The sequence below is a fragment of the Mytilus trossulus genome, chromosome 8 (assembly GCF_036588685.1).
Source record: "Mytilus trossulus isolate FHL-02 chromosome 8, PNRI_Mtr1.1.1.hap1, whole genome shotgun sequence".
NCBI classification, from domain to species: domain Eukaryota; kingdom Metazoa; phylum Mollusca; class Bivalvia; order Mytilida; family Mytilidae; genus Mytilus; species Mytilus trossulus.
In genome coordinates, this window is record NC_086380.1 from 29,277,925 (window position 1) to 29,290,196 (window position 12,272).

The window sequence follows — 12,272 nt, forward strand, 5'->3', positions numbered from 1 at the left end:
AAACGCAGGTATAATATAGCTTCATTATGATCAATAAGTAGGGATGAAAGTTTTTTTTATTATATTTTATTATCAGCAACACACGTGTCATTTTCAAAGTTGTGCTTAAAATGTCGTGGTTAATAATTTGCATTTACATTTTTAAGATAATTTGAAAACTTAAACTTTGTTAGGAATTTGAAAAAAAATAAATATATTTAATCAATGCATTCTTATACTCACCATATTGCTTTTTGTTTTAGGTAAATACGCCGCACAAAGAAAGAAGTGAAATAAGCCATACATATCTGACACATGCAGAATGTCACAAAACATGAACCTAAGTGTGAAATGTCTGCAGCATCAACATTCGTGCAGTACAGTCAAATCTTTTAAAATGTCTCCCGTGGAATTGAGAGACAATTTGAGTGATGAATATATCAGTCTGAAAAACGAAATCAACAAGCCTATAGATAAACAATACTGTTCTAATATAAGCATGGTGCTTGACGAACAACAACAAAATTTACAAAATGATTATAAACTATCAAATCAGAATTTAAGCTTTACAAAAACTTCTGACTGCCATAGAAGTTCGTGCCAAGAAAGTCGAAATAGAGTTAAAAGGAACAGAAGACTCAGAACACTAGCTTTCGCCATGTTGTATTTATTGTGTATCGGAACAACGATTGTTTTGTGGTTTGTCATGAACATGGTCTTCAAGAAGGAAACACTACAGACTAGATCTGTTATTCAAGTCTTCCATGTTAATGCAAGTCGACTGGGAGAAGAGCAGAAATCAGGTCCAATGTATGTTATTCCATTCCAGAACACGCCGTCCACTGAAGTTAAATATTTTACAGATACTGGATTATTTAGAGTTGTCTCCCCTGGGATGTATGAAATATCATCAACTTTAACTTTACAGAGCAGCAATGACTCAAACAGTGAGAACTTATTTGTTTGCATAAGATACAGCAGCAATGTCGAAGAGTTCTGTAAACGATTTGTTGTATCAGGAACTTCCGTAAATAGTTTTGATATATCAGATACTGTCAGTCTGAAAGAAAATGACGAATTCAAAGTAACCATTAACTCATTAAGTAATATTTATGCTAGTAGTAAACTTAACAGGATATTAATTAAATACACCGTTTAATTTATCTAGTTTTATTTTTATGCCCCACCTATGAAAGGGGCGTTATGTTTTCTGTTCTGTCCGTTTGTCCGTCTGTCTCGCTTCATGTTAAAGTTTTTTGTCAAGGTAGTTTTTGATGAAGTTGAGGTCCAATAAACTTGAAACTTAGTACACATTTTCCCTATGATATGATATTTCTAATTTGAATGCCAAATTAGAGTTTTGATCCCAATTTCACGGTCCTCTGAACATAAAAATGATAGTGCGAGTGGGGCATCTGTGTACTATGGGCACACTCTTATTCAAACTGCCCCTGATGATACTCATTAGCTGATTTCTTTACCCTTCGTTGGGAATGATCTTGTGTATTTTCAATATTTGTTCTCTTTTTATTCTTCCATTAATTGTTTTACCTCTCCAAATTGTCATGTTCCATGATAAACGAATAAATCTTCGAAATGTTCAAATCCGTTAGATTCGACTTAAAATAGGAAGAATAGGAAAATTAAATTTGTTTTTCGTTTATTATTTTGAACATGAATTAGGTGGTTAGTTTTCACATTTAAACTGTTTAAAACATTTGTTATTTCGGGGCCTTTTAAAGCAGAATATGAGATATTGCTTTTGCTCATTGTTAAAAGCCGTACAGAGACTAAATAGTTTTTAATGTCTGTGTCATTTGGTCGCTTGTGAAGAGTTGTCTCATTGACAAATCATACCACATTTTTTTAATTATCACTATAGTGAAAGAAAACAACCATTATAGGTAATTTTTATAATTCTAGAGATAAGTAAAAACTTATTTCATATGCTTTTTGAAGACAGATTTAAATTTAATAACAAATTGCTGAATATATAGTTGCCAACTAGTTAAATGGACAGAAAGATATAATTCATGATTAAGATAGCAGAAATGACCAAAATAGTTAATAATACAATAGCCATTAGACTATACTCACCACTAACAACTTGACTCTTTAGAAAATATAGATATACAAAGACAAACAACGACAGAAAAATATACATATTATTTTTATAACCTGGTTTGGTACAAGCTCAAATGTTTATGGGCGTTAAGCCATTTATTTCGTGCGCAAACTCCCTCTTTCATATTTAGACCATATGTCGTACATATTATACGGCTAGGATGACTTGTTACAAGCTCAAAATGTAATGGGCGGCAAACAAGTTTTTCGTGCGCACTGGTCCCCTTTTCATATCTAGACCATATACTGTGGATTCATTTATTTTCGTGGGTCCCAATTTTCGTGGTTTGAGGAAATCTTACATATTCGTGGATATATAATTTCGTCGTTTTAACAAAGTCTACACTCATTACTTTAGAAAAGTTGTTATTCGTTAAACATTTGAATTCGTGGATCCCCTGTACCCACGAAATCTACGAAAATTGGTATCCAACCAATATAAATGAATCCACAGTATCGTATATATCATTCCGCTAGGATGACTTAGTACAAGCTCAATTTTCGTGCGCACATGACTCCCTTTTCATATCTAGACCATATATCGTATATATCATTCCGCTAGGATGACTTGGCACTATTCTGGTTCCAGGTATTAGCTGATAGCCTTTCTATATTGGTATATGTATATATGTAACATACTGAATATTGTGATCGGGAACTTGCAATTGGTACAAGCTAGAAATGTGGGTAAATACGTTTTTCGTTTTTGCGCATATGCCTCCCTTTTTATTTCTAGACCATATATCGTATCGCGGTGATCGTATACATGTATACATATCTTTTTTTTATATATAAATAAGACCGTTAGTTTTCTCGATTGAATTGTTTTACATTGTCTTATCGGAGCCTTTTATAGCTGACCATGCGGTATGGGCTTTGCTCATTGTTGAAGACCGTACGGTGACCTATAATTGTTAATGTCTGTGTCATATTGGTCTTTTGTGGATAGTTGTCTCATAGGCAATCATACCACATCTTCTTTTTTATATATCATTCAGCTAGAATGACTTGGCACAAACCCCAAAATGTTGTGGACGATAAACAAGTTTTTCGTGCGCACATGCCCCTCTTTTCGTATCTAGATGATATGTCGTACAATTAAGCAGGATCTGCATACCATTCCAGAGCACATGGGATTATCCCCAGTTTTTGGTGGGGTTCGTGTTGTTTAGTCTTTAGTTTTCTATGTTTTGTCTTCTGAACTACTATTTGTCTGTTTGTCTTTTTATTTTCAGCCATGGCGTTGTCAATTTATTTTCAATGTATGAGTTTGACTTTCCCTCTAGTATCTTCCTTCTTTTTTAAACACACAATTACAAACCTGTTACCGACAGGATGACTACAAACATAGACAAGGAAATAAAACATGATTCATAATTTGGAAATCAAAAGTGGATTTTTTTTCCGATATCTCCGGAAGCTAGCTACTAAATTAGCAGTATTTGTTGAATGGATACTGCCACAAGAGAAAACTGACATTTCGATGCAACAATAAGATTAGTTAACTAATTCCTTAGGTCAAGATAGAACGAAATATTATTTGAGTAGGCCGTTCATGTGACCATACACAATAAAGACGTAACATTTTTTCACATACAATCATCACGTTCCCACTACAATCATACTACGAGTTATCCGATTACAACACGATCTTAACATGTCTTACCGCAATTAAAGTACGTTCTTACTACGATTATACAACGTTCATACCGCATTCTTACTTATCAGTAATCATTAACATCGTGTTCCACATCAATACCATTCCATTCCTTCTATTTCTGATTACTAGTAATACATAGATTTATCGGAGACAATACAGTCATGCCAGCAAAATCTTGTAGAACACGTAGACGTGGTGGTAGGGGTTGATGTAGAGGCAGAGGGAGCTCTGATATTAATGAATCCTGATCAAGCAGAGATTTAGGACCGACCAATCCATTGGCAACCTGACCTTTTGCTTGTCCATAAAGTTCAAATAACGATACTTTAGTGAACGATAGCAGATATGACACAGATATGTCAATATATATAGGAAGATGTGGTATGGGTGCCAATAAGACAACTCCCCATCCAAATAGATATAGGAGTAATTATACCATTTATAAAAATAAACCATTATAGGCCAAGGTACGGCCTCTAACACGGAGCCTGGGCTCACACCGAACAGCAAGCTATAAAGGGCCCCAAAAGTACTAGTGTATAATCATTCAAGCGGGAAAACCAACGGTCTAATCTATATAAACGAGAAGCATGGTTGAGCCGTTTAGAGAAAATGGACACGAACTATATACAGACAAACAAAACATGGAGATAAGTAGTAGTATCGATCCTCATGCCCCAAAAATATATTCCTTTGTTGTCTTAAGTAGGTGTGAAGTGTCTCTTTTGTTTTTTTTTTGGGGTGTCTAATTTTTTTTTGGGGGTGTATAAATTTCTTTTGTTTTTTTTTATTTTTTTATTTTTTTTTGGGGTGTATAAAATTTCTTTTGTTTTTTTATTATGTAAGTTTGGGGTGTATAAAATGTCTTTGTGTTTTTTCTTCATTGGGTTTGGAGTGTTGAAAAAATCCTTTTGTTATTTTCTTGAATAGATTTGTGGTTTATAATTTAAACAGTCTTCCTTTGTTGTTTTGAATTTGTAGTCATAAATATTGGGGGCTATAAAGTTCCTTTGTTATGTACTTAAGTAGGTTTAAATGATCCAACTGTTAAATTATAAAAATAAGTGGAGGGGCGGTGTCAATACCCTTTATATAATTCATTGATACTCGTAAAATGTCAAATGTAAATTCGAAAGATATTAAGAAGGTGAGAAAAAACGTAAGAATAGTCATAACAAAATAAGAAGAAAAAAAGAAAGAAAAAGAAAAAAGTGCAATGTGATTTTTCTTTCCTCACTTTGTTATTCTTGTTTTTTTATACTTTGAAGACTCCCTTTCTTACCGATGACAAAATTAAAGAAATCCATCCCATGATAGTCTGGGGGTTTGCGTTCCAAGAAGAAAGAAAAGGTCATTGGATGATTTGTGCCATTGATGCCCATCGTTTTAGACGGCGTGTTCAGATGGCAGATGTCTTTTGTTGGGGGTTATAACTTTTATGAATAGATTTGAGACGTCATAGATATACTGACAGGTTTGATCCTCATGATATAAAGATACTCTTATACTGATGGAAAATGTCTTTGTTTAGGGGTTATACTGTTTTTCTACTTTTTATCAATATATTAGAGACCTCATACTTTAGATGTTTGAACACCAGTTGGGGTGAAATCGATTATTGTCAAATTAATTTGGGTTCATAAATATTGGATTAAATAAGATACCTGTACTTATTGGTTTTAAATTTATTCGCGTGTGTTTTTCTTTTTCTTTAAACAGATTAAGGCATGGAAATGTTTACTATATAGAAATCAGTCGTTCGTCAGTTTTTTAATCTATGCTATTGATGTGGCGGAATAGAAGTTCCTTCATAATAAATGTTCCAAACGGAAACAATATTTGGAAAAATTATTTACACTGGAATAAATATTACAGTAAATGTTCCTAACGGAAAAAATGGTATAGAATATTTGTTCCAGTGGAACCTCTGTTATGCGGAACAAATATACGTTGACAATGGAAAGCCGTAAAATGTCAAACGTACTTTCAAAAGAAAAGAGGGTGAGTAGCGTTTAAAAAAATATTAACAAATTGAAAAAGTTTTTTAACCCTTAACACTGTTATGGTTTTCATGGTATAGAATAGGGGAAGGGGAGGGGTTCTACTTTTTTAAGTTTGGCTCACGACTCATTTTAGGTTATGTTATTTGGTGTTTTAATGCAAGATATATACATGAAGCATAAACCATAGTAATATTCGTCGATATATTTTATTGAAATTACAAGGGTATGCTGTAATTAAACCCCCATCCGTCCATAGTGCTACTAAAACGTTAAAATATAGAATGTTCAGAGTTTATGGAATAACATATGACTGTCTGTTTCCGATTTTTTTAAGATAAACTACCTCTTTCTGGTATTTTTTTATTACACTATTGAAAAAGAAATAAGTTACTTCTGTAACATCCTTCAATGTCTAAATTTTTGTATGTTTACACATTTTAATCTGTATATAGCATGTTCATATCATACTTCCATCTTTTACCCGAGAAACAACAATGAATAAGCTAAAACATAAATAAAATAAAAACATAACAGATAATAATGCAAATGAATGAGAAAAACCTCCACAGTCTGTAATTGTTTCTTAAGGTCATACGATACAGTTTGATCCCATATTTACAAGTTGATGAAAATTTACATATAGGCTATTTTTTAACTGATTAAATCAAATATGTAATAAAAAGTATACCTTCATGTGCTACTTTTTGAGTTAAATGAGGTAGAAATTTTGAATATTTGCTCAAAATTCGGATTCGTGGCCGTATTTTCCTTTTCGAAAGAAGGACATAACCTTTTTGTTTTAAAAGATAAACACAAATTTTTTTTTGTGAAATAATTTGTAATTTCTGTATTTTATAAGTATTCTAAAAAATTATGCATTTTTTATTCAGAAATGGCTCATATTTATCAAATGGTTATGAATTGAGAAAAAACGTAATGTTTTGCTGTATATTTATCCAAATTAAAAAAAATGCACTATTAACAGTTTTATAAAATTTGGTCCACATAATCTCCCTGCAAAATGAATGAAAATGTCGTTTTAAAAATAGGGGTCCATGCACTCGTTTTCAAATGAAATCAGTTTGAATGATAAAAATCAGTCGAAAAATGCACCTTTTCCCGATAAGTCACAGTTAATAACATTTTACGTTAGTAACGTCATTATCTCCCCTGTAACTGTATCGTATGCCCTTAAAACGAAGTATACCACTTTACACTAATAAAGTATATCCATTGAGATCAGGGTGGTTGCGTTCGAACATTTTTCACTGTAGGAGGGGGTTTCGTGTAAAATGTTTGAATACTTTGTTTCATTTATGACTGATGTTAGGGAGACCAGCATCAAATATACTACAATTAACTGTTGAATCATTTTAAGTTTTACGCAAATTAAACGGCTACATATACAACAATGAGAAACAAAAATATCGCCTACCTTCTACTTAGTTAATCAAAAAATATATACTAGTATAAGAAAGAAGTACACAAAACAAACCCACAATTTGTGTCCTGTTTTTATTTTTGTTTTATAACCTTTTATAACATGTAAAAATATTGTAAAGTAAGTTTGCACAGTTGTAAGGCCTATAATGAGGACTGAAATATAATACTTCTTCCCATGTCTAACTCTCAGTAAATCAATCAATGCTGATTTATATTGAATATTATATACAAGTTGCGCTCGATGTTGATACTAGTGAGCGTAAAAAGACGTTCCTTATTATAATGCGATTTTGACGATTTCAAATAAAGTTTCAAGCGTTCAACCTTATATTTGATGAGCTCAATGAACTGTTTTGAATTCGGTTATCACGATTTCGGTTTGTCGAAAAATGCATTGTTTTTACAAATCAAACTCAAATTGCTCGTACATGTTGTTTTTTAATTGAATGTTTCTTTACATGAGTTGTCAGTCTTGGACTATTATGGCAAATTTTCCGTTTGCCACCAGATCGCATCAGGATTTTTGTTTTTTAATATCATTTAGATATTGTATTTATATTCCCTACTTTTTTTGCATATACATGTATATACTCATTTCGACGAATTTCTTACAGTTTCCTTTCATTTTTATGTATTATCATTGCCCGATGTCGCAAAAGATCTAGGTAGTTTTTTAAATTTATTTGGGAATCATATTTTAATCATTTTCAGTACTTTTTTACCATAATGCATGTCCTTTGTTTGTTATTGTTTGCCGGTAATAGTTTTCCTCTTTCTTTTATTTCAAGTTTACGATGATATTATATATTTTTTCTTTTGACGATTTGAAAACCTGCAGATCGACAACGTTCCTTAAGTAAAACAAATGTACTAAAAAAACTATGATCCCAATAATTATTAATCGCATTTGATCAACATTTGAATTTTAACTTAAACTTTTCTTTATATTATAGATTATACTTCTTTATTTTTATTCAAGTAAACCTGGAAACAAATAACTATTATGATATATATCTAAAAACCAAAGCATGACTTCAAATACGTTTTGCAGACGTTGTGACACAACTTCTTCACTTTTTGAAACGATATAAAAATCTTGTTGTCTATCGAAAAACGTTATACACTATTTTGTTTCTCTGTTACAAGATGGCTATACTTTTTGAAGTCATTGCAATAGAAACTATACTCATGTTTCAAGCAAAAATATATCATGAACCAGAAATAAAGCTAATGCACTTTTAAATGTATAAATAATTTTCCTCTCAGCTTTTCCAAATTCTTGATATGAATGCGCAAACCCGCTATATGCTTACTTTCGAATGCTTGGACATTTTTCAGATCGTTTTCAAACATGATATTTTCCGGTTCACGGTTTCAGTGATATTGATTTTGCTTTAACACGCAAATAACTATAACAATAGCAATATTCTTGTGAAGTTTTACGATGATCGGAGAAAATATGCGATACGAACGACACAGAACTCTGAACCTCTGCACACAAAATGTAACGTTTGACATTGCGGTTTTGCATAAAAATGGAAATAATTAAGTTTTAAAATTTTTGGTATTCTAAATTTCGTTTCCTTTTTTTTTTAATTTTCAAGTCTATTAAACTCAATTCAACCAGATATCACTATTTTGTCAACGAACTGTCCAGTCTACGTATTTATTTTTTATGATAATCTATAGCAAAATGGATTCGTACCAACATTGTGCGCAACGTCAGGCACTTTTTTTAAATATATTTTTTTTTTCTGGAACGAAAAAATGTATTTCAAGGACCAAATAATAACTTTGCAATGTAGTATTTCAATTACTATCGTTTACAGTTTTGTATCGATTTTCCAGTTGAAACAAAATATCAGTACAAAATACTGCAAAGAAAAAAGACATTATAAACTAAGACTATATGCCATGTGCTTAGCAAGGATTTGATTCGTTTCATAAGTATTCTTACAATTTATTTTTTATTGTAGCATCGGTGGCTCATCGCCTAAATGAATCAGCTGGAGAGAGAGGTTTTAAATTTAATTTCCTCTGTCAGTCGATGCAATTAATTTCCTATCTCAAATGTAAATCTTATACTTTAATTATAGATTAAATTGAGATCTATTGATACATTGTCGTACGAAAAAAAGAAAAGATACAAAAAATAGGAAAGCATTAAGCACATTTGCAAAATGTTTAATTTAAACAACTTTTGATAAGCTTTATTTCCGCATTTAATCCAACAAAAATCGTTCATTATTACAGTTTGTTCTATATGAATATGATTTTTGTTTTACAGACAAATATTTTTATCTATCATTCACTTAAAAAGAAAAAAACTGCACACATGTTACTATTTTGAAGAGAAATTTTATATAGCATATCGATTCGAAGTTGTCAAAGCATTGTTAACAATGGTTAAAGACCATGGTTTATTTATTTCCCCATTTTAAAGACAACTTGAACATGTAACACACATTGTAAATTTAATTTACACATTTGTAATGACAATAACAACGAGTGAATACAATACTTTCCTCTAAATGTCAAATTATTAGTTAATCAATCAATTTTATTGGATTTTACGACTTTTTATAAACCAGTGTATAGTTCGATGTTTCATTTATATATTTAAGCAGATTGTAATGTTAACAGTTTTGAAGGGAAGTGGTATTGTAGTTTTTGTTAAAAATAGATTGCGAGAGACACATGGTTTGATTGTTGAGCCGTTCATGTAACGTTTTAGAATTAAGTCCTGTAGTTTGTTTGTGGAGAGATTGAAGAAAGATCGGATTGAAATTAGTTATCGAGTTGCGTGACAAAATTGAATGAAAACAAGACTGAATTAAAACAAAATATTATCATTATCACTACCTTTAATTGTCCATTTTTTTCCCTTAAGGTTTACGAACATATCACTCTTTTAATTACAAATTTAACCATTGCTTAATTTTTTTTCTCTTAAAAACTTGTATGATATTGTTGTTTTAGAACTAAATAAAACTTGATCCCTCTATACTTATAAACGCTATTAGAAAGCGAATAATAATAAATATTTGGTAAGATCAGGAATAAGTACACATACACCATGTACACGGTATTTTTTTTTTATCTTATTTTGGCCTAAGGTACCACTGCACTTGAAAAAAATGTATTTGGTATAATAATGAAAAATGTATGCTTGGCAAAACAAGCAAATTTCCTCCAAATGCAGTATTGTACCAATGACGAAAGACATTTAACACACACATTTCACTAGAATAAGGGAACGGACTTACACCAAAAAAGGGGTTATAGACATTAATTGTGTAGTTAAATTTTCGAATCGTATACAATTGTGTAAGAACGGAATAAAATAGATGCTTCCACGACGATGGATGAAATAAGCTAAGCGTTACAAAGCAACGAAGAGATACCTATAGACGGCAGTTTTTCTGTTATGGTCGGGCAAATAGACATTTCATGGGGCAGGGGAGACACATATCACAAAGCTATTTGGTGGGGAACACAGGTAAACACCGTAAACGTTATCTAGTATCAGTAGACTTAGTGAAACTATGTACATCATAGCAAGCCTATCTCAATATAGGTTTGATTCAAGAAAAACCTGTCGCACCGTATCGTCTGGTCAATGGTAGGCTCTTACCTCAGATGACAAGGGTATATGGTAGATAAAGTTCTGAATCATTGGACAGTCCCGCAGTGTTTTTTCGAACATGGAATAGAGAAATGTAGAATTTTGCCAATATTGGCAACAGTAGTATACCGATGGTCACACGTCTTTGTGAATTAGCCGACGTAAGTGACAAGAAACTGTGTAGAATCAATGAAAAAAAAAACATTTTGAAAAGGTGGTAGACTTGTAAATTGTTAGTCATTTCATCAAAATTAGGAAACACATTCATTTGTATAGGTGAGAATGAAACATGTGAAGAAATGTTTTTTTTTTCTTTACTCAATTGAAACGGAGGGTTATGTACATATTTCTGCCATAGTGAGTTTAACGGGATTCTTTTCTTGTAACTTTTTCTGAACAAACGGTCTTAAACAATACAATAACAAAGATAAACATTCTTATGTAGACTTTATTATAACAGGCAGTACTTTGTCTTGTCGTGCGTTAAATAGAACGTGCAGATCCCTCGAACGCTTTAAAAGGTACACAAAGGAAATGAAAACAAAGAAAATACTTTTTTACACAGAGGGGAGGCCGGCGTCCGCCGCCCCGCGCTCAGTTTTTTTATACACTTTTTTTCGCGCGGGGCGGCGGACGCCGGCCTCCCCTCTGTGTAAAAAAGTATTTTCTTTGTTTTCATTTCCTTTGTGTACCTTTTAAAGCATTCGAGGGATCTGCACGTTCTATTTAACGCACGACAAGACAAAGTACTGCCTGTTATAATAAAGTCTACATAAGAATGTTTATCTTTGTTATTGTATTGTTTAAGACCGTTTGTTCAGAAAAAGTTACAAGAAAAGAATCCCGTTAAACTCACTATGGCAGAAATATGTACATAACCCTCCGTTTCAATTGAGTAAAGAAAAAAAAAACATTTCTTCACATGTTTCATTCTCACCTATACAAATGAATGTGTTTCCTAATTTTGATGAAATGACTAACAATTTACAAGTCTACCACCTTTTCAAAATGTTTTTTTTTTCATTGATTCTACACAGTTTCTTGTCACTTACGTCGGCTAATTCACAAAGACGTGTGACCATCGGTATACTACTGTTGCCAATATTGGCAAAATTCTACATTTCTCTATTCCATGTTCGAAAAAACACTGCGGGACTGTCCAATGATTCAGAACTTTATCTACCATATACCCTTGTCATCTGAGGTAAGAGCCTACCATTGACCAGACGATACGGTGCGACAGGTTTTTCTTGAATCAAACCTATATTGAGATAGGCTTGCTATGATGTACATAGTTTCACTAAGTCTACTGATACTAGATAACGTTTACGGTGTTTACCTGTGTTCCCCACCAAATAGCTTTGTGATATGTGTCTCCCCTGCCCCATGAAATGTCTATTTGCCCGACCATAACAGAAAAACTGCCGTCTATAGGTAT